The sequence below is a fragment of the Rhinatrema bivittatum genome, chromosome 11 (assembly GCF_901001135.1).
Source record: "Rhinatrema bivittatum chromosome 11, aRhiBiv1.1, whole genome shotgun sequence".
Lineage (NCBI taxonomy): Eukaryota > Metazoa > Chordata > Amphibia > Gymnophiona > Rhinatrematidae > Rhinatrema > Rhinatrema bivittatum.
The window spans coordinates 67,315,482-67,336,294 of record NC_042625.1 but is presented as its reverse complement, the minus strand read 5'-3'; the positions used below and the strand labels follow the sequence as shown (position 1 = coordinate 67,336,294).

The window sequence follows — 20,813 nt, the reverse complement described above, 5'->3', positions numbered from 1 at the left end:
CCCAAGTCTAGGTCTCTGTGAAGGGACTCATCCTCTAGCTGGGTTCTGGCATTGGGCCTAGGTCCAGGCCTAGGCCCAGACCTGGTCCTTGGCAATAGGACCCAACTGGATGTCAGCCTCAGGCCTAGACCTTGGTGACAGGACCCATCCTCATAACAGACTCTGACATCAGACCTAAGTCTGTTGCATCGGCAACTGAACCCAGCCTTGGGACGGGATTAGGCTCAGACCTGGTCCCGCCACAGGCCCATTATTTTTTTTAAACATACAAATATGAAAATACCCGAAAAATTTTGGGTATTTTCGTCTAAACCTAATTTTCAGTTCTTTACATTCGTATAAACCAATAATAGCCTCATTTGTTGCGTTTTACTCATTCATTCATTCAAAACGCATGCACATCCCTATAAAATGCACTGTAGGGCTACATTTAAAATATTTATCTACCCAGAAACAGGAGCCTCTCTCTCTTCCAGTCATGAAGCTGTTAGGCAGGTGCTGTTTGCAGCCATATGCCAGTAGGGGATGCACCCCTGCCTTCCAGCCTGTAATCCAGAACCCCTCTGAGTCCAGTACAGGCAATGGCTCTTCCATCACCATGCACTGTCTCTGCAGCCAGGTGCTCACCTTGCAGACCTCTACATCCTCAGTTTTAAAGTGCACATTCACTATTCTCATTGTGTTATAATTGCAGGAAAATCCTTCCACTCTGGAGTATCTTAACCTTTTCATATAGGTTCCAAAAGGCCATTAGATGATTCCCAGCTCAAAATGCAATATCATACTGCGAGCTTCCTGAGATAAGAAATAAAACTTTTACATGCCCAGGGGGAAACCTTTAAGCTCTTCTTTAATAAAACTTTTCCAACATATTATTCTCTGTCAGGAGAGCTAGCATATAAGGTGAGATATATAGTCAGATTCCCATATAGTGGAATCTCACTACGGATTTGCTGTTTTCTAGGCTGATTCTGTTGCTCAAACAGTTCAGAAAACTTGGTGTCCTGGGTTTTGACCTTCCAATTCCTTCTGGATAATTTTCTCTGGTTACCTACCAGCACTGTTTCTTCCAAGATATTTGCTCCAGTTCCAGGCACAGTTTCTTGTCTTTGGCTTTCTTCTTTCATTTCTTTCAAGGTACTTTCAGCATTTTCCAGCAAATTTCTGTCAAGGCAAAACATACTGAACTATAGCTTTAAATACCAAATAGACACTACAGTATGGTACTAGCTGAGAGCTCCATGCCGCAGCTTCCATTCCCTGCTGCCTCTCACCATCAGAACAGCAGGGGGTGCTGCAGGGCAGGAGCGAGGTGCATTGGCAGATCTGTATGTGGAGTTTCAGTAATGAAAAGGCAGGAGTCAGCTGCATTAGCAGAGTGGTGTAGCGGTCTTGATACTGGAATAGCAGTGGATGCTGCAGGGCAGGAGCGAGGTGCATTGGCAGAGCTGTGGGGGGCGGGGGGCTCTCAGTACTGGAATAGTGCATGATGCTATAAGGCAGGAGAGAGCTGCATTAGCAAAGCTGTGTGGAGGACTCAGTACTGGAATAGCAGTGGATGCTGCAGGGCAGGAGCGAGGTGCATTGGCAGAGCTGTGTTGGGGGGCTCAGTACTGGAATAGTGCATGATGCTATAGGGCAGGAGAGAGCTGCATTAGCAAAGCTGTGTGGAGGACTCAGTACTGGAATAGCAGTGGATGCTGCAGGGCAGGAGCGAGGTGCATTCTGCATTGGCAGAGCTGTGTGTGTGTGTGTGGGGGGGGGCTCTCAGTACTGGAATAGTGCATGATGCTATAGGGCAGGAGAGAGCTGCATTAGCAAAGCTGTGTGGAGGACTCAGTAGTGGAATGGCAGTGGGTGCTTCAGGGAAGGAATAATATCATGCATTGGCAGAGCTGTGTGCATGGGTCTCAGTCAGAACTGGAGCAGCAGGGGTTGCTGCAAGGAGGAGTAAGGTGCATTGGCAGAGATTGGGCTGGGGGATCTCAGTTCTGGAATATTGTAAAAAGATTATTAGGAGAGGGAATTGGAGAGAGAGAGTGGTGGACTCATTCCTCCCTGTGACAGCCACAGCAGGAAGGTTCTGGCCAGGGGCCGCACAAAGCCACCATGACCAGTGCTAAGTGAGAGATGGACGCATGCCTGAAATCTCGCCCTCAAACAATAAGGAACTCAATGATCCCGACCCCTCTTGGAGGTGATTCTGGAGCAGCCACTTCTCAAAGACAGACTGTTTTCCCCAGGAAGTCCCCGGCCTGTGGGAAGGGGCAGAGGCGCTGCCTGCACTTCTCCAGGGCAATAAATTAATTTCGTTTAATTGTGTTTTCATGCTTAATCATTTCAGAAATTGGCCTCATGTCCAGCCAGGAGGTCGTCAGCCTGATTAATGAGCCCCTGGATCATAAGTATGGAGAGCTTTCCTGTGGCAGGAACTTTGAGAAATTATTATTGTTTGAGGGGCTTTTAAATGTATAATTTGCGTGTTTGCTTTGAGCAGACAAAGTGGAGGTAAAGCCAAGGATTGTTTTCCACAGACCTGGAGGGAGAAGAAGCCTAGTGGTCAGCACAGCGGGCTGAGAACCAGGGAAGCCCAGGGTTGAAATCCCCCTGCTGCTTCCTGTGACCTTGGGCAAGTTGCTTCACCCTCCGGTACAAACTTAGATTAGAAGCCCTCTGGCTCTAGGGAAAATATTTACTGTACTGGCGATGAAAAGGCCTGCACTAGATAAAAACAAAACCAAAAACTAGGGGGTTCATCTTCTGCTAGCTGGATGAGGGGGGGGGGTCTCCAGTTAGGAGAGTCATCCGTGTCAGTGGAGGGTCCTCTCAACTCCTAGGATCCCCATATCAGTAAAGTACCCCACTTATGGGGCCCAACCCTGCTCCGTGTCCCAGCAGCAGAATGGGTTACGTTCTCAGCCTGGAGCTTCTCCTATTATTATTTATTTACGTATATTCTGCTTTTTTGGTACTTCAAAGCGGATTGCAGTCAGGTACTCAGCCGGAAGTGCCTTCAGTCTTCAGCTCATAGTAGCACTGTACATGACAGTAGACAAAAGACCAAAATGGCCCATCCAGTCTGCCCAGCAAGGTGGTTTTTTGGCTGTAACTTCCACTCCATGCAGGTTACCCCTGTGCCTTCAGTTTAGGGTTGCAACTACCCTGGTGCCAGCTGTTTGGAGTTGAAACTGCAGCTCCATGCAAGTTACCCCATGCCTTTTCTGGAAGCACAGTACAATCATTTCAATGTGGTTTTGGGTTGAACTGCTGCTCCATATATATTATCCAAGTATTTTATTTCCATCTTCCTGTCAATAAGGGATCCTCTGGTTATCCCATGCTTTTCTTTAATTCTGATTCTGTCTTTGTTTTCACTATCCCCTCCAGGAGGGTATTCTATGAATCCACGTTGTTCTTAATCTCCTTGTAGCTTCACACTGTGACACCTAGTTCTACAGTTTCCTTTCCATTGGAAAAGATTCGATTGTGCATTAATATTTTTCAGATATTAAAATGTTTGTATCATATCCCTCTCATCTTTCCTCTCCTCCAGGGTATATATGTTCAGGTTCTGAAGTCTCATCTCATACCTTTTGGTGCAGTCCCCTACACCATTTTGGTTGCCTTTGTCTGGACCACCTCTAGCCAATCTCTATCCTTTTTGAGATACGGCCTCCAGCAATGATCTTATTACTCAGTGAGGATAACTTTAAGACATGCACACGCAGTCTCAGATACTTGTAGGTATGGGCGAGTACAAAACTGCTCCGGTATTTTATAACCTGTGCATATACAATGTATGCAGGTTATAAAATACGCGTAAATGTATCCGGAAACATGCGCCACATGTAAAAACCGCACAAATACATTTTTGCACTTATCCAGATAAATTCTGAGGTAGCCAGCTAAGTAGCGGCACTTATGTGATAAGTAAGTCTTAAAATGCTGGCTAAGTCAGCTAGCCATATAAGTCTAAAAAGTGCTACTTATCTGGCTATCTGACTTGGCCAGTTAAGTAGAATTTTATCCAGATAAGCAGTGGCTTTGCTGCTACTTAGCCAGATATGGTATTTATTCAGATAAGTGCTGCTACAACCTCAGTCGGAATTTATCCAGCTAAGAACATAAGAAAATGCCATACTGGGTCAGACCAAGGGTCCATCAAGCCCAGCATCCTGTTTCCAACAGTGGCCAATCCAGGCCATAAGAACCTGGCAAGTACCCAATATAGCAAAGCTACTACTTAACCAGATAAGTAGGAATTTAGCCAGATAAGTTTGTATACCCGCATAGTTTTAGAACTAATTTTAAAGTAAAATGCAAGGAGATTTAATGCGGATAAATTAAGTCAGCTTTTCTATGCGTAAGTCAGAAGATTTTCAAACATGCGCAAGGCAATGAAATTACAAGTGCTATCAATGAGTCTACCAGTTTGCCCAGTCCATCTGCAGGTTATTGACACCCTCCCTCCTGGCTCTTCAGCCTGAAGTCCCCCACATTTCATCCAGACCTCACCCAGTCAGTATTTCACTTTTAAGACATTTACGATCAATTATTCCAGATATTAAGCAGGAATAAATAGATGCGAGTAAGCTGCCAAATTTACATGCATAAATTACTTATAAAACAGCAACTTGCTCACGTAAATGTTGGCGCCGCCCCTTGCTTACACTTGCAAATTTACTCATGGACTCTGATTTACATGTGTATGTCGAGTTTCTACAATAGCACTACTCATGTACTGTATACGCTATTTTATATGCGTAACTGCTGAGTTTTACGTGCACAGCTTTTGAAAATTCACCTTTAAGTGAGGCCTCCCCAATAACTTGTACAGGGGCACCATCACCTCCTCTGTTTCTGCTGGTTATGTCTCTCTCTATGCAGCCTATCATCCCTCTGGCTCTAGCCAGTGCCTTGTCGCATTGTTTTGCTACCTTGAGATCATCGGGCACCATCAACTCACGGTAATTTTAACTGCCAAGCATTCAACCAATCCTAATGCTTTTATTTATTAGTCACTTTGCATTCTGTCTACACCCTCGGGCTCATTTCTTCTCCTCTTTCATCTCCTCCTACACGTCTCATGACCTCCATTCATCTGGTAAGCCTTCTCCACCGCTAACTCCTGATCTTGTGCTTTCAGCCTGACCATGCCACATGTCTGGAGCTGCCTTCCTAAACTGGTGCATAATGCTCCATGTCTAGCTATATTCAAGCTAGCTTCCTGATGAAAGGTAGTTGGGAAGACATAAGGCAACAGAAACCCAAGTGTGCTTGATGGCTCCCTGATGACAGTCAAGAAAAAATGACTCAGCCTAGTGGCCATGCATGATAACTTCTTGATGAAAGCCAGAATTACAAGGCATAAGGTTATACAGGATTGATATCTGAGAGCCAGCTGGGAAGGAATAAGATGAGACTGTGCATGATGGCTTCTTGATGAAAATAGGATGGGAAGGAAGGAGAGAGATTATGCATGATGGATCTCTAATGACAGCTGGAAGAGATGGAGATGCAGTACTTGATGGATTCCTGATGAGAACCAGAAGTGAAGCAATAGGAAGAGAGGGCATGTAGAGCAGGGTAAACAGGAAACAGAATGAACAGTGAGATACATCAGCAGAACTGACGGGGCATTAGGAATGCAGCTAACATTTTCCCCTCTGCCCTGACTTTCAGTGGAGCTTTACCTCAGTAGCCCAGCAAAATCAAGCTCAGTCTGGTCTGCAGTGTTACACCATGAGTTACAGCACGCAGGAGCTGAGCTTCCTTTCAGAACAGGATTTTGGCTGCTGAACACTTTCTTCTCCCTTTATCAGATGAAGGGCACTGGAGCAGCATATGTCCTCAGTCAGTATTATGTATCTCATCTAGAGCTAATCTGCAGAAAGGCAGGCAGCAAAAACAGCCTCTTCCACAGCCATCTGAGTCCCTCCCCTAGCTGTCTGACAAGTCCTGAGTGGAAAAAAAACAGGGGGCTTGCCCATTCCATATCGTTTAATAAAATTACACAAACTGGGTCTGTAGCCTTTTCCTCTCCTGCATTTAGAATGTGATTTTTAGGCTTGCAATCCCCATCTCTGACTCTAGGACGAGCCAATAAACTTTCCTTGCCTTAGGGAAGACCATACCACAGTGGTTCCCATTCCTATCTTATTCACCCAGCAGCCAGTTGGATTTTAAGGATATCCACAATGAATATGAATGAGGTAAATGTGTATATCCTGAGTCTTCAGTATCTGAAAATATATCTCATCCATATTCATTGAGGACAGCTTGGCTGTGAAGTCAATAGGACAGGTTTGGGAATCAACGGAATACCAGCTTGTAAGGTTTAAAGATGTTTTCTTATAATCTAGGACAAGGGTGACCAACTCCGGTCCTCGACAGCCACAAACAGGCCAGGTTTTCAGGATATCCACAAGGAATATGCATGAGATAGATTTGTTTGCACTGCCTCCATTGTATGCAAATCTATCTCATACATATCCCTTGTGGATATCCTGAAAACCTGGCCTGTTTGTGGCTCTTGACAGCTGGAGTTGGCCACCCCTGATCTAGGCATTTCGGATTCTCAGGAGAATGGAAGTTGTAAGGGAGTTTTAAGGCAGACCATTTAGATTGTTTTGAAGGAGTTAATACGTTGACAGGGCTGAGTCAGCTAATTATAATGGACCTGGATTTTCAAAAGGCATTGGACAAAATCCCTCATGAAAGACTCGTTAGGAAATTAGAAAGCCATGGGATAGGAGGCAGTGTCCTATTATGGACTGGTAACTTGCTAAAGATAGGAAACAGAGAATAGGACTGGTCATTTCTCCCGATGGAGAAAAGTAAATGTTGGAGTGGCCCAGACATCTGTACTGGGACCAGTGCTTTTTAAATATTTGTAAATGATCTGGAAAAGGGAGTGAAGAGTGAGATGATCAAATTCGCAAACGAATTTGGTTAGATCATGACCCAGTTGTGAGAAATTGCAAGAGGACCTTCTGAGACTGGTGATTTGGGCACCTAAATGGCAGATGAAATTTAATGTGGACAAGTGCAAAGTGATGCCCACAGGGAAGAATAATCCAAACTATAGGATTCCATATTAGGCACTATCACCCAGAAAAAGGATCTTGGAGCCACTGTGGACAATACTTTGAAATCCACAGCTCAGTGTGTGGCAGCTGTCAAAGTAGCAAATAGATTGAAGTTATTAATAGGAAAGGAATAGAAAATAAACCAAAGTTATTAATAGGAAAGGAATAGAAAATAAACCAAATGCCTCTTTATGTGATCCATGGTGGGCCAGCGTGGGCCGGCTCCTTCTTTGGGTCTCAGCCTATGCCATAGGTGAAGCCTCGTCTTCAGGCCTAATCTTAGGCCAAGGCGCCGGTGTTGCGTTAGGGCATAAGCCACCGCCCCTGCTTTGTGCCTCGGCCTATGCCTTAGGCGAGGCCCCGGCCTCGGGGCTAGACTTAGGCCCGATGCATTTTGTTTTCAAGCAAATTCAACAAATAAAGTTGTTTCATTTTGGGGGGGGGGATGCCCAATTCATTTTGGCCCCCCCCCCCCCGAATGAAATGAATTTGCCTTATTTGTTCTGTTTTATAATTCATTTGAAACAAATGCACGTCCCTACTGATGGGTACTTGTGACCCAGACTGACCACTGTCAGAGACAGGATGCTGGGCTGCATGGACCGTTGGTCTGACCCAGCATGGTACTTTGTATGTTCTTATGCCCTCTACATTCACAGTAATAGCCATAGCCATCACCCTGTTCGTCTATGAGTTTTCATCCTGCGTTCTCTATACCCACAGTAGTAACCAGCAGCCTACTGTCTCCTGTCATGTCATACAGTCATCGCAATGGCTCCTCCTCCTCCTACTCCTTCATAGATTTCCTGTTTGGAAAGGAAGCCTGCACTGGAGGGACTGCGGTGGGGAATAGAGCGCCGTTGTCTCAGTACTTGTGCTCAGTGGCTGGCAGCAGCATCTCGGCCCAGGGCCAATTCACAGATAAAGCTCACAAAAAGGAAAGAATGGGAGACACGAGTTTGCCTAAGGTGGATAAAAAAAACCCCAAAAAACACATGGTAGCCAGGAAAAGGAGTCAAATCCCTCAAATCACCAAAATGATTTCTTTATTTTAGCTGAGTTTGAACCCATAAATTTATCATCCGCTCTTAATTTTTGGAGAATACGACATCTCCCACCTCCATCTGCAATGGAAACTTTGTCTTCTTTTGTTGGGATATGGGGAATTTGGATACGGAGCGATATCCTACAAGTGGTCAAGCTTCCATGGCTGGCAGCGGGACTAGATCCTTTCAGTGTGGATGGGAATAACTGGGCAGATAGGATGGGCCAACTGGGCTTTTTTTTTTCTGCTGTCATCTACTCTGTTCCTAGGTGAGACCCCCACAGCTGGGTCAGCTCAGCATGAACAGAGACCGAGCCGACAGTTAACTTCGGTTTCACCACGTGCTGAGCCAACAGAACGGGGGAAGTCTGGGGAGGAAACCAGAAAGCACGCCGGTGACCAATCCATTTCAGTGTTCCAGAGGAAGTCTCTGTCTGTCCGGCCGTTTGTCCACCCGTGAGAACAGCATTTGCATGGGCAAAAAAAAACCCAAAAAAACTTTTCTTGGCAGGACTGAAAGAACAGAGTTATTTTTATATCTTCTCCTTCCTTCTTCACCTCCAACTTTGTTATGGTTAGTAACTTTTATTTTATAAATCTGTTTTTTTTTCTCCACACCCTTCTTCCCCTCACTGGCACACCAGATTGAGAAGGAGGAAAAATAAGAGATCAATTTTTTTTTGTTTGTTTTGCTATGTGCCTATCTTGGCGACAAATTTACAACTCGAAATAGCAAACCCCCTGCGGTTACATAAACACCATTCTCTGTGATACAGTAAGAGCTTCCTGAACAAGAGGAGACGTAGGTTTTGCTCATGTCCTGATACAATAATATTATTATTATGGTTATTTATATAGAGCTGTCTGCGTATGGAGCCCTGCAGCTATGGGAATCAACAGCTACAATATCCCTTTCACAACAAGTTTACTTGTAAATCTACATTTGAGATCTTGGAGGTTAAGTGACCTGCCTCAGGGGGGTTCACACAGCTAAAGATGAATTGTGGATAGGAGAAATGGTCAGGATTGCAATAGGAATCCACCTCACCTTGGTCAGGCTAAGCTGATCCTAGTTTTGGCCCTTCCCCCGCACTTGCGTGCATGGAGTTTCTGCTTTTCTTGGGGAGTTCAGAACTGCAAGTCCATACAGGCAATGCAGCCTGCTGGTTCACCCTAGCGCTCCTAAAAGGATACAAAGTCCGTCTTACCTGAAGAATAGAATTAACAGCTGTTCCATTTTACTCAGGTGCTCCTTGGATAGGATTGCCACCTCTCGCAGGTCACTCCAGAGAGGTTGATCTTTAAGTAAAGGGGATAAAATCAGATCTAGCTGCATGCCCCAGCCATCTGGTAATTGAAGTGAGAGACACGCATCTGCTTAAACCACTTCTTAGGACCACATTTCTTCCTTATGCCCAGGGTGACCCCATGGATGCTGTAAAAATAGTGACTGGAAAGAGAGAGCAATTTGTCTAGCTGGGATGTAAACTGTTTTGACAGCCAGAGAATAGGGAGAGAAAGGGCCAGGTGATCTCTTCCTCTCCCCTCTCTGTTGTTTCTGGAAGACTGGGGACAGAGTCCAGGTTTATATTTAAATATCCCTCCAGGAGGTGAAGTGATAGATTTATTTTATGATTACTGGATGCTTGTTACTGAAGTGTGCTACTCAGAAGTTCCAAGACTTATTCCTGAGTACAAAGGAACTTGTATTTCACATTGAACGCAATGTTCTTCCTCAAAACAAGAGCTTATCTTACAAGTCGTCAGTACCATCTGAGGGAAAGGGCAACACAGAAGGTGAATTCCCTTTTTCTAAAACAGAACGGAATGGCACATCCTCAGGGATCTGTTGTTAACTAATGACAGAGTGGACAGAATCAAGTTCAAGGATAATTATGTTCCCATTCGTATCACAAGAAGTTCTTGCACCGAATAAACCGGGGCAAATCATGATTCTCCTATTCAATCTCTTATGGACACCTTGGTCCTTCACCAGACTTATAATCAAAGAAAGACAGGGGGAGGAGAAGGAGAGAGGACTGGGCATGGGAGATGGGGAAGATCAAAGAAGGGTGGGGGGGAGGAGATTAGGAATCTGGGATGGGGAAGAGAAGGTAGAGGGAGGGAGGGAGGTTCTGGGATTGAAGAAAGATATGAGAGAGTCAGGGGAGTTGCTGGGTGGGTTCCAGGATCTGGAGAGAAGGGAAGAGTACAAAGAAAGGGAGGTTTTCGGATCTGAAGGATAGAATCCGAGATCAAGGGAGAGAGGAGTGAAGGGGAGAAGGAAGGGGTCCTTTTTGTCCTCTCTCTAACCTCCCACACACAAATAGACTCACCCTTGGCACCAGTTTCCTTCCCTCTTCCCATCCTTTCCCTTCTCTCTCACGTAGGGACACTTGCTGTTCAGCCCTCTCCTGTTTACTCACAACCTCGGCACATGTATCAGGGCTAAACCTGGGGGAATTCGGCCCCAGTTTCTTTTACATTTCTTTTCATTCCTTTACTTGCCTGAGCCTTGATAACAGGAAGAAAATAAACCACATGGATGCAAAATGTAAAACGTTTACAAATGGAATTACATTTAGTTAGCAGACAGCAAGCATGAAGAATAAAAAAATAAATCATTTAAACCTCAAGCAGAGAGAGGAGTGAGCAAAGCTGTCCCACTGGCTGGCCCATGCAGAGCACCGGGGCCTGGAACCAGTTCTACAAGTTTCTGTATGAATCCTCCCATCTTATATACTATCTGTGCACATGGCTGGCTAACTGGTATAGGTCTCCTAGCCCCTACCTCTGCTACACTCCCCGCAATTCAGCTTTAGTGCTAAGCACATCCTTCTCTTTGATCTTTAGCTTCTTTGATCTTTAGCTTTCACTGTTATCTGGAAAATAAAGTTTATATTTATATATCCCCCCTCTTTCTTTCCTGCGGGCACAGAATGCAAATCCTGTCCCCCGCCATGTCTACTGAGACATTCTGGCTACTAGCTGAAGGCACATTTTCCTCATGTGTCTCATATGGGAATATTATTTTTTTATACCTGTATGTTCTGTCCATTAATGCCCTTCTGTCCAGTGAAACAGAGCTGGCCAGGCCCTGCACACAAGGATCAGTCATTCTTTGGACTCACAGCTGTGCCACAGCTATGCATATTTCTATAATGCCACCCCCCTCCACCGCACCTCTGCTGATTCCCTTAAGAACATGACTTGCCATATTAAGTCAGAACAAGGGTCTATTAAACCCAGTATCCTGTTTCCAAGAGTGGCCAATCCAGGTCACAAGTAACTGGCAAGATCCCAAAAACAGTAGATAGATCCCATGCTGCCAACGGTTTTATCCAAGTCTACCTAGCTAGTTAATAACAGTTAATGGACTTCTCCTCCAACCTTTTTTAAGCCCAGCTACACTAATTTCCTTTACCATATCCTCTGGCAATGAATTCCAGAGCTTAATTGTGCATTGAGTGAAAAATAAATTTTTTATAATTTGTTTTGATGTGCTATTTACTAACTTCATGGAGTGTCTCCTAGTCTTTGAAATTTTTTGAAAGAGTAAATAACCATTTCACATTTACCGTGCTAGTCCTTTCATGATTTTGTGGACCTCTATCAAATCCCCCCTCCGTGGTCTCTTCTCCAAGCTGAACAGCCCTAACCTCTTTAGCCTCTCATAGGGAAGACATTGTATCACCTTTATCATTGTGGTCGCCCTTCTCTGTACCTATATCTTTTATGAGATATGGCGACCAGAAGTGTACACAGTTCTCTAGGTGCGGTCTCACCATGGAGCAATGCAGCGGTATTATGACATTCTCCATTCCTTTCCAAATAATTCCTAACATTCTGTTTGCTGTTTTGACCGCGGCTGCACACTGAGCCATAGATTTAAAAGTATTGTCCATGATAATGCCCAGATCCTTTTCCTGGGTGGTGATGCCTAATATGGAGCCATTTAAGTAGTGAGAGTTACTTTTCCCTATGTGCATCAGTTTGCGCTTGTCCATGTGACCAGGCATTACTGTCACTATTATTTTTCCCTAAATTTTCCATCAGACAGGGTTTTGCAGTTTGGGGGTCCTCCTGTTGCTTTATCCCCCAAACTTTTGTGGGACGTGGTTGAGGGATATAAATATCCCCCTGAGCAATTGATCTGTGTCATTGTTTCTTCCCCAAGACGAGTGATTAAGAGGGGGTCCTTGTTGCTTGTTAGTGGACTGATTAGGAAAGTAGAGTTTAGAGATTACTGGAAGATTATTATTATTATTATTATTTTTTATTTTTTTTTTTATTTTGGGCCAAGTACCTGAGAGAAGGGCAAACCCCTGGAGGTCAATATTCAAAAGCCATCTAGATGGATTACTCACAAGTTATCCATCTAAATGGTATATGGAGTATATTAAGCTACTTATCCGGCTATAATTTAGGTGGATAAAAAAAGGGGGTGTTTCAGGGAGGGGTTGAGGTGTCTGGCTACCCTAGCCAAATCTCAGGTATATCTGGCTAAGTAGCGCTGTCAAAAACAGAAAACCAATTAAATTAAAAGAGTGGGCCATCCCCTCCCTCCCCCCAAAATATCTTGTAGAGGCCCTGTCGGTCTGTGCCCTCCTCACCCCCCCCCCCCCCCCAACTCCTTAAAATATTAACACGGGACCTCCCCCCGTCATGGTATATTGTAAATTATAAAACCAGGCTGCCCCCCTCCCACCCACCATATCGTGGCACCTCCACCCCTTCCCCCCAGCTTCCAGCTTCCCCAATATCAAATTAGATTGCTGGGAGCAAAGGACCCTTCCCCCTGATCCCAGGACCTCTGCGCACCTCTCGAAGCGAGACAGCGCTGGAAAACTACAAAGACTCCAAGACTGTGAGACAATTTTGGGGGTCTTTGCATTTTTTTTTTTTATTAGTTACCTTCCACAACCACTAACTAGGGGGTTGCAGCTGCCCCATTTGGTTGTTGTCCCACGACCAGTTAATAGTGCGTTGCAATCGGCTTGAAGACTGATTTGGAGCCCAGGTTTGTTTGGGGTTTTTTTTAGAAGGGTTTGGATTTTTTTCAGTCAGTGAAAAGAGACTGGGGATTTTTTGAGACCTTTTACCCACCAATTTATGCTGGAGGGAGAAAATAATTTCTCCACTCTCAAAGGTTCATGGACACAGTGGAGGCAATGTATGCAAATCTATCCCATGCATATTCATTGTGGAAATCCCGAAGGACCCGAGGACTGGTCTGAGAAGCACTGGATTAAAAAAAAACAGCTCCAGAACTGCAGACGCAGCATTTCAAGGCCTTCCGGCTCTGTGGAAGTGAGTGCGGGTCAAAGCCCTGCCACCCCCCCCCACCACTGAAAGCATTTACCCTCCAGAGCCGCCAATGAGGCATTTCAAGTCCCACCTCCTCCCCCCCCCAATCAAGCAGCAAAGCACCTGTTGAACAGTGCAGCGCCACTGAGGCCATATTTGAAGCCCCCCCCCCCCCCCCCCACACACACACACACACACTGGGAGCATTTCCTGGCAGGCTCACTGGCCCCACACAAAAGCAGAAGTGCAGTGCTGCAGTGCACGGGACCCACTGCAACTATTCTGCCCAAGGAGGAGGGAGGAGCCTGAGGTCACTACTGGTAAGGGGGCCAGGGACTGCGAGGAAATTCTAAGCAGAAGATGGGAGAATCTGCATAATATTGGTTCACCGTCCTGGCTTCTGACCACCAAAATAAACTCCAATATTTATCTGGGAAAAGGAGGTTTTTTTTTCCCCACTGATTTTCTCTTATTTTTTTCTTGTCATAATAAACCCTGATAAATTCCTGGCTGAAAAGAAAAAGAAGGTCCCTACCTATGCTATCCAGGCCAGCCTTGAGAGAACCACCCCTCTTTAAATGCATTAAACCCTCTTTGCCATGCAGTGTGGGTCCTTTGGACTTCCTAGGGATGTTCTGTTTCTTTTGTTTGTAACTCCCCCTCATAGGGCACCTAAAACGATGGGGGGTGGGACTTCCCTATTGTGTAAGGGTCATCCACATACCTGGGAAGTCTCCAGATTTGACCCGGAGACTCCGGAATTCTAATGGCATTGCCGGGTTTCTCAAAGGTCATGCAGGTGGTGAAGTGGATCTTGATGGTGACAGCATGAACCAGTACTGCATTCCCCATCCCCATTCCCCGATAGGACAAAGAGGAGATCCCCTCACTCCCCTTATAGTAGGGGTGGGCAATTCCAGTCCTTGAGGCCGCAAGCCTGCTGGAGTTTCAGGCTATCCCTAATAAATATGCATGGGAGAGACGTGCATGCAAATCTCTCCCATCTACAGTCAGTAGGGATATCCTGAAAAGCTGACCAGTTTGCGGCCCTCGAGAGCCAGAATTGCCCACCCTGAGAGAGTCCCTGGGCCTCCCAGCCCTCAGGCTGAGTACTCCAGTCAATCACATATCTGGAGGTCCCTAAACTTGGAAGGGCAAGGGAAGAGAGGGCCCAAACCTTCCCCTTTCATACTTCCTGCTTCCCCTGAACATCCAATCATTGAACCCAAACATTTAAGGTGACACATTCCACTTTACATTATCCATTAAGTGCACCAACACGCATATAAATGCCATCCAGTCATCACTGACGGTGACTACACCACAAATCTAAAGAACATTTTCTCAAATGGTTAACACTAAACATAGGGTGCTCTCCCCTACCTAGAACCTCTTGTAGGGGTACCAAGTTCAAACAGGGTGCACCAAAATTGGGGGTCTCCCTACATGATTTTTAGCCCATACTATGAGCCTTCCTTCACAACTACCTGGGGATTTTCCCCTATTTAACAGACTGTCCCTCCCACTGTTCCTAGTCTGGTCATTGCAGCCGTGCTCTTGAGGCTGGTGGCCAAGCACTAGAGCACCTTCCGGACCCCTGTATCATAGGCTCTAAATCCATTCATCAGGTGTTGCCTTTAATAATGATCATGACTCAGCCCCCCCCCGGGGCTGTGAACACTGCCTCTGCATCATCCCCAACCCCAGCAAACCCAGGGTGTGGAAGACCCGATCCAAGAATCAAACCAGGGTCCCTCTGCATAGCAGCATGCAGCACTGCCACTGAGCCAGCAGACCAGTCCATTTTCTGTTTTCTAAATAGGAAAAGTCCCAAAATACAGCGGGAACAGAATGTAAGAAAATCAGGCTAGACCAAGTCCTTCAGGATGATGAAAGTACCTGAGTGATTGTTGGCTTCCTCACAGGCTCAAATACAATTTTGAATCTCTGGGTGGGTCAGATGACTTGTCATGGTCTGACAGCTTCCGACAGAGCATCCGATGACCCGGCACAGGAGCGACACAGACGATCTCAAGAGGACTGGTGATTCAGGTTGTCCTGTTAACGCTGGGACAGACAGTGCGCTCTGGACAGGATGTGCTGAATTTGGAAAGAGCAAATCCCAGCCAAAAAGGGCTATGGGTAATGTTTTGTCATCGCCTGCCTCAGGAAACAGTAACAGGCTGAATCTAAAACATGAAGTCTTTGAAAGGCAGGGGCAGGACTGGCAAGCTAGGGAAGGATACAGGGATGCAAAGCCTGTCATCTGCAGGACTGGGGGAAATGTACAAGGATAAAGAATCTGTCACCTGTCGGAACAGATGGCGCAGAAGATAGGCACAAAGATACACAACTCATCGCCTTTAGGGCTGGACAGCCAAGGATACGCCCAAGGATAGGGAGCTTCTCACCTGGAGGGCTCAGGGGAGGTGTACAAGGGACAGATCCCGCTACCTCTAGGAATAGATGGCTCAGGAGATGGTCCCAGGGTAGTAGCTGCTACGAGGGGGCCTCATCACATTTGTCTCAGGACCCCTCCCACATTCAGCTGGTAAATTCCTCTCCCAGCAGCAAATTAAAGAGAAATTTGGCCCGACTACTATAGCCATATTTAAATATAAGCAACAGAAAGCCCTACTTAGCAAGGCCTCTAGTACTCTTACATATGATAGGAAACTTACAGCATTTGAAAAACTAATTAACGCTCCGTAAACAATCAAAGGCCTTATCTCGAGGTTATATCAAATAATAAATGGCAGAGGAAGGGGATCCCATTAGAAAGTTTAAATAAGCTTTGGGTATGAGATACTGGCCAGGAAATAACAGAGGAGGCCTGGGATCCAATTATACAGATTATCTGCCATGGGAATTCTTTATGTACAATCATAAAGCAGAATGGAAACTAAATTTGATAATGTTGGTATCGCTCCCCAATCAGACCAGAGGTGGGAGGCGCGTCACCAAAAAAATTGTCATATCAAGCGTAAGAGCCCCACGAGCCCGCCGCTTGAGGATCGTGCAGAGTCGGGAGCCTGGTCCTGCAAATTCCCCATCACCGCTTTTCCTCAATGCCACCACCAGCACAAGCTGGAAATGTTGCAGGCACAAGCTGTACTCCCCCCAGGGATTCTCAGCCTTTCAGTTTCTCTCTGTATGCTCGTTTCTCATTTCTGGTCTTCTATTCCGTATTGGGTAAGGGTCGGTCTGTGTTCTGCATTTTTGACAAAGGCGAGGAATTCTGCAACTGGCATGTAGGTTCTGTGTGGCAGATCTAGAGCAGTCTGGTTTGTTTTCTTTTTCCACGCTGTGGCACACTGGTGTGCCTTCAGATAGGGCCGGCGTGACCCAATAGGCGAACTAGGCAGTCGCCTAGGATGCCAGCCATTAGGGGGCAGCAAAGAGCAGCCATGTGGGGCAGAGAGCGGAGCCCATCCCACTCACGGCTGAGAGAAGCGGAGTCTCGGCGGGTCTCGATCGGCTCCTCTGTTTGTTTCTGTGTGTGACTGAGAGGGATTGTGTGTGTACGAGAGAGCAATGGTGTTAGTGAGAGAAATGGAGGGAATCTGTGTAAGGGTGCGTGTGTGAATGAGACAAGGAACCTAAGTGTGTGTAAGAGAAGGGGACTCTCTGAGTGAATGAGGTCGAAGCCGGAGCCAGGGCCTGGACCGGGAGCGGGCGCAAGGCAGAAGGTTCGTCTAGGGCACCTAACACCCTTGCACCGGCCCTGTCTTCAGAACTGATCAGGTGTGCCATGGAAAAGTCATCGTCTGATGCGCAGATCCAGTACCAGCATCTGGGCTCTGCTCTCAGCACCTCATCCTTCCACTCTTGAACCTCCTCCTTTAAGCCCTTCCAGCCTCTGTCTTGTCTTATCCCCAGTCTGAATGAGACAGGGAAAGCATGCACTGAGCGCTGGATGCCACTCATGCTAAGTGCTGGGAGCAAAGCTGGAGGAATTCTGGCAGACAATTGTGGCAGGTGAGGCAACTAACCGAGTCAGCTGCCAACGTCATACTCACTTCTCTGCCCTGCACTTGTACATAGAGGGAACTGGCCCATTGTGACAGGTTACGGTGTGTCTCTGGCCAAGCTTGAGACGGGTGGGGCTTTCAGTGCTTCCCTAGCTGTTCTTTTGACCATCTGAGTCCTTTCCATGTCTGGTTTGCTCTTCCCATGGAGGTTTGTGTGCCACACATTTCTGTTAATGTAGGTGTGCCTTGAGCTTGAGAAAGTTGGTAGACACTGCACCAGACTCACACCCCCATCCCATCAACGCCAGCTCATCCACATTCAACAATCTTGACTCTGATCCCCTGGCTTTAATAATGATGTCGCTTGCTGACATTTCCACTTTCCATCAACATTACATTAGCTCCTCCCACCCCCCACCCTCACCTCATATGTAAACTGCCCCCCCCCCCCAGATTCTTCTCTCCTAATTAACTCTCTCCCCACCCAGCCCCTCCTTTTTACCCCTAACCCACATTTATAAACTAGTTGCAACACCCAACTTTGTGCCTGAGTCACCCTATTCAGTGTGCAAGGGCCCCAACCAACTCCAGTTTTAAATCTTCCAGTTCCTGTCACTTAGAGCAGTGGTCCCCAACCCTGTTCTGGGGGCCCACCAGCCAGTCGGGTTTTCAGGATATCCACATTGAATATGCATGAGAGAACATTTGCATGTTATGGAGCCAGTGCATATTCATTGTGGATATCCTGAAAACCTGACTGGCTGGTGGGCCCCCAGGACAGGGTTGGGGACCACTGACTAAGAAGACTGAAACAGCATAACCCAAAAGCAATCAACAAATGTGTGTTCTCATAGTGTCCCTCTTGTAGGTAGATCACAGCAAAAAAAAAAAAGCCTTTATTTGCTCTGAGTTTCTCTATTCTCATAAGGGTTAGAAGCCATATATACATGCAGACCTTTATTCACGCTGAGTAGATCAACAAGTCTGCAGCCCACTGGTGTGAAGAAAAAAAAAAGTTGTAGAATAAGTTAAAAGAAAATATTATGCAATTCCAGTTCAACATCAAAACTTTGAAACTTCTCCTTCCATTCCAAGGATACATTTGAGCCATACGTGCAAGACATTGTGTAGCATATTCCTCTTTGGTCATCTGTAATCAAATCCGGGACTGGCTGCAGTTGCACATTGAATTCCACAACGGTCTATATTCCAGCTAGGCAGCTGATCCAATCAAATCTATTTTCCTTCCCTCCCTTCCCCATCCAGTCTTATTTTACTTGGCTTCTCCCAGCCCGGATCAAGTCACATGGGATCTTCGCTTACAAAGCAGAAAACAAAATCGAAGACCATGGCAGGATATCTAAGTTGCACGCTCTCTGGGCTGTCAGCTACACGGTTTTACTCCACACAATCAAGTCGATCAGTTCCTGCAATCCTTGAACCAGGAGCTTTGTCCAGAAGACTTCCAAATTATAATGATGCATTGCGGCTGTTGGTATATTGGCTAAATATCAATTGATTGGCTCCCACTGTCCATGTTTTTCGCCACATGTATAGATGAGAGCTTATGGACATTTATATCTTGTCTTATTTCCATTTTAGTTCAAGGTAAAAAAAAACTTTTAGAATTAACAAGCATTATAATTCAGAATCATACATCTTTGCCCTAAAATGTATTCATAAACCAGAGCCCCGTCATGCAGACAAATACCTCCATGTTGCAACAGGCCCAAAATAAAAAAAGATAATCGAGCATCTTATCCTTACCCCCAATACAACCAAGCATATGCTCAGTTCATAATCCTTTTGCGAGTTTCTTCTGAAGGAATGCCTTTGCCTCTTATTTATTTCTTTTAAAAAAAATGTTTATGCCGCGTTAGCCTAGGGTCTAACCAGCTTACACATAAAATATACATAATTGTGGACATAAATTTAAACAAAGAGTTCTCCAGGAACTAAAACAACAGTAAAAAGCATTAATGCATAAAACAGCGTAAATCAAACTTCTCCGTTAAACGCTTCATAAAATAAATGTGTTTTCAGGTTGTTCCAAAAAAAAGCTTAGCATTTCTTTCCTTACAGAGAGAAAGTGGTAGATGGTTCCACCCCGTTGGGCCCATGACAGATAAAATTAAACTGTATCATAAGTCAGATGATGATTCTTGTGAGTAAAGCAAAGTTTGACTGGGAACGGCAACGTGAACTTTATTTTACGTTTGACCAGTTGCGCGCCCACGGGTGAAGACGCCTGGCACCTGGTGACTACAACCACCGAGTAGACCTAGAATACAGCATAGAAATAGGATGGCAGAAAAAGACCATACGGTCTGCTCAACCTCCCCCGTGACCAGGGCCGGTGCAAGAGTATTTGGCACCCTAGGCAAACCTTGGGTCATGCACCCCCCTCTCCAGCCCAGCACTCCCTCCTAGCAGGGGCAGTGGCTCCAGCACAGTGCTCCTTTTTTTTTTTTTAGTAGTATTAGATCTGGCACAGTGCTCTTCTCTGCCTTGCACTGGCAGGATTTTGCCACCCTAGGCAACCACCTAGTTTACCTAATGGAAGCACTGGCCCTGCCTGTGCCTTACATTGGCATTTAATAGGATTTAAAAACTAAACTGCAAAAATAAGTCCCGCCACAATATTTAGTAAATCAAAATGTGAATGGAAAAGGAGAAAAGCCCGCCCATGACACAGTGTAAAGTACTTAGACCTGTAGTATTCAAAATGTAATCCTGAGTCATAAGGACCTCCGTAATACGCGATTGTGAAAAAAATAGAATAAGTCCTTCAAAAGCATGGTGAAAATTGCCCAAGCTTAACTTGCACAAGGAAGGAGCTTGATGTGTAAATCAGAGGTGGCTCCTGTTTCACTGGACAGTAAGGGGAGATTTCTTTCTGCTTGGCAAACCACCTGCACCGAGTAATTGGCCGCCTCAGGGATGCTCCTTAAAATTTAAAAAATACTGCAGGTGGTTGCCAAGCAGAAAGAAATCTGACCTTGTTGTGCACAACTGATTCAGAAGGGGGATACAATGTTTCTTTAAATACTCTGCCCGATTGTGTGCATTCCATTAAGGCAACCCGTTCATGTCTAAGGAAGAGATTAAAGCATTCATGGAAACATTGGTTTAAGATACTTGGCATAGGATGAAATGACAGATTTTGAATTTTTTGTTTTTTTATTACTTTCTTATTTGGCTATTGTTACATGCTTCCCAATTCATAGAATTTGACATGCTTCTCAATGTGTGGCTCTCAACAACTGTTGTAGAAAATATTTTATTTGGACATGTTGATGTGAGCAAGATGGCTGCTTTCATTCTGTGCTGCGTTACATGGAGGGCCTTGATGCGCTGGGTGAAGGCCAATATTGGAAGGAGTTATGGGAGAGATATAGGAGT

At 45.6% G+C, this 20,813-nt stretch overlaps 1 long non-coding RNA gene across 1 annotated transcript in view; it reads right to left on the bottom strand.

Annotated features, from left to right (window-relative positions):
• Positions 1–9,468, bottom strand: part of LOC115073486 — a 37,555-nt gene extending 28,087 nt beyond the window's left edge. The window contains exons 1-2 of the long non-coding RNA XR_003852026.1: positions 9,342–9,468; positions 1,056–1,164 (exon numbers count right to left, since the gene is read on the bottom strand). This is a non-coding gene — a long non-coding RNA (uncharacterized LOC115073486). The remainder of the gene's footprint in view (positions 1–1,055; positions 1,165–9,341) is intronic.
• Between the last annotated feature and the right edge of the window lie 11,345 nt (positions 9,469–20,813).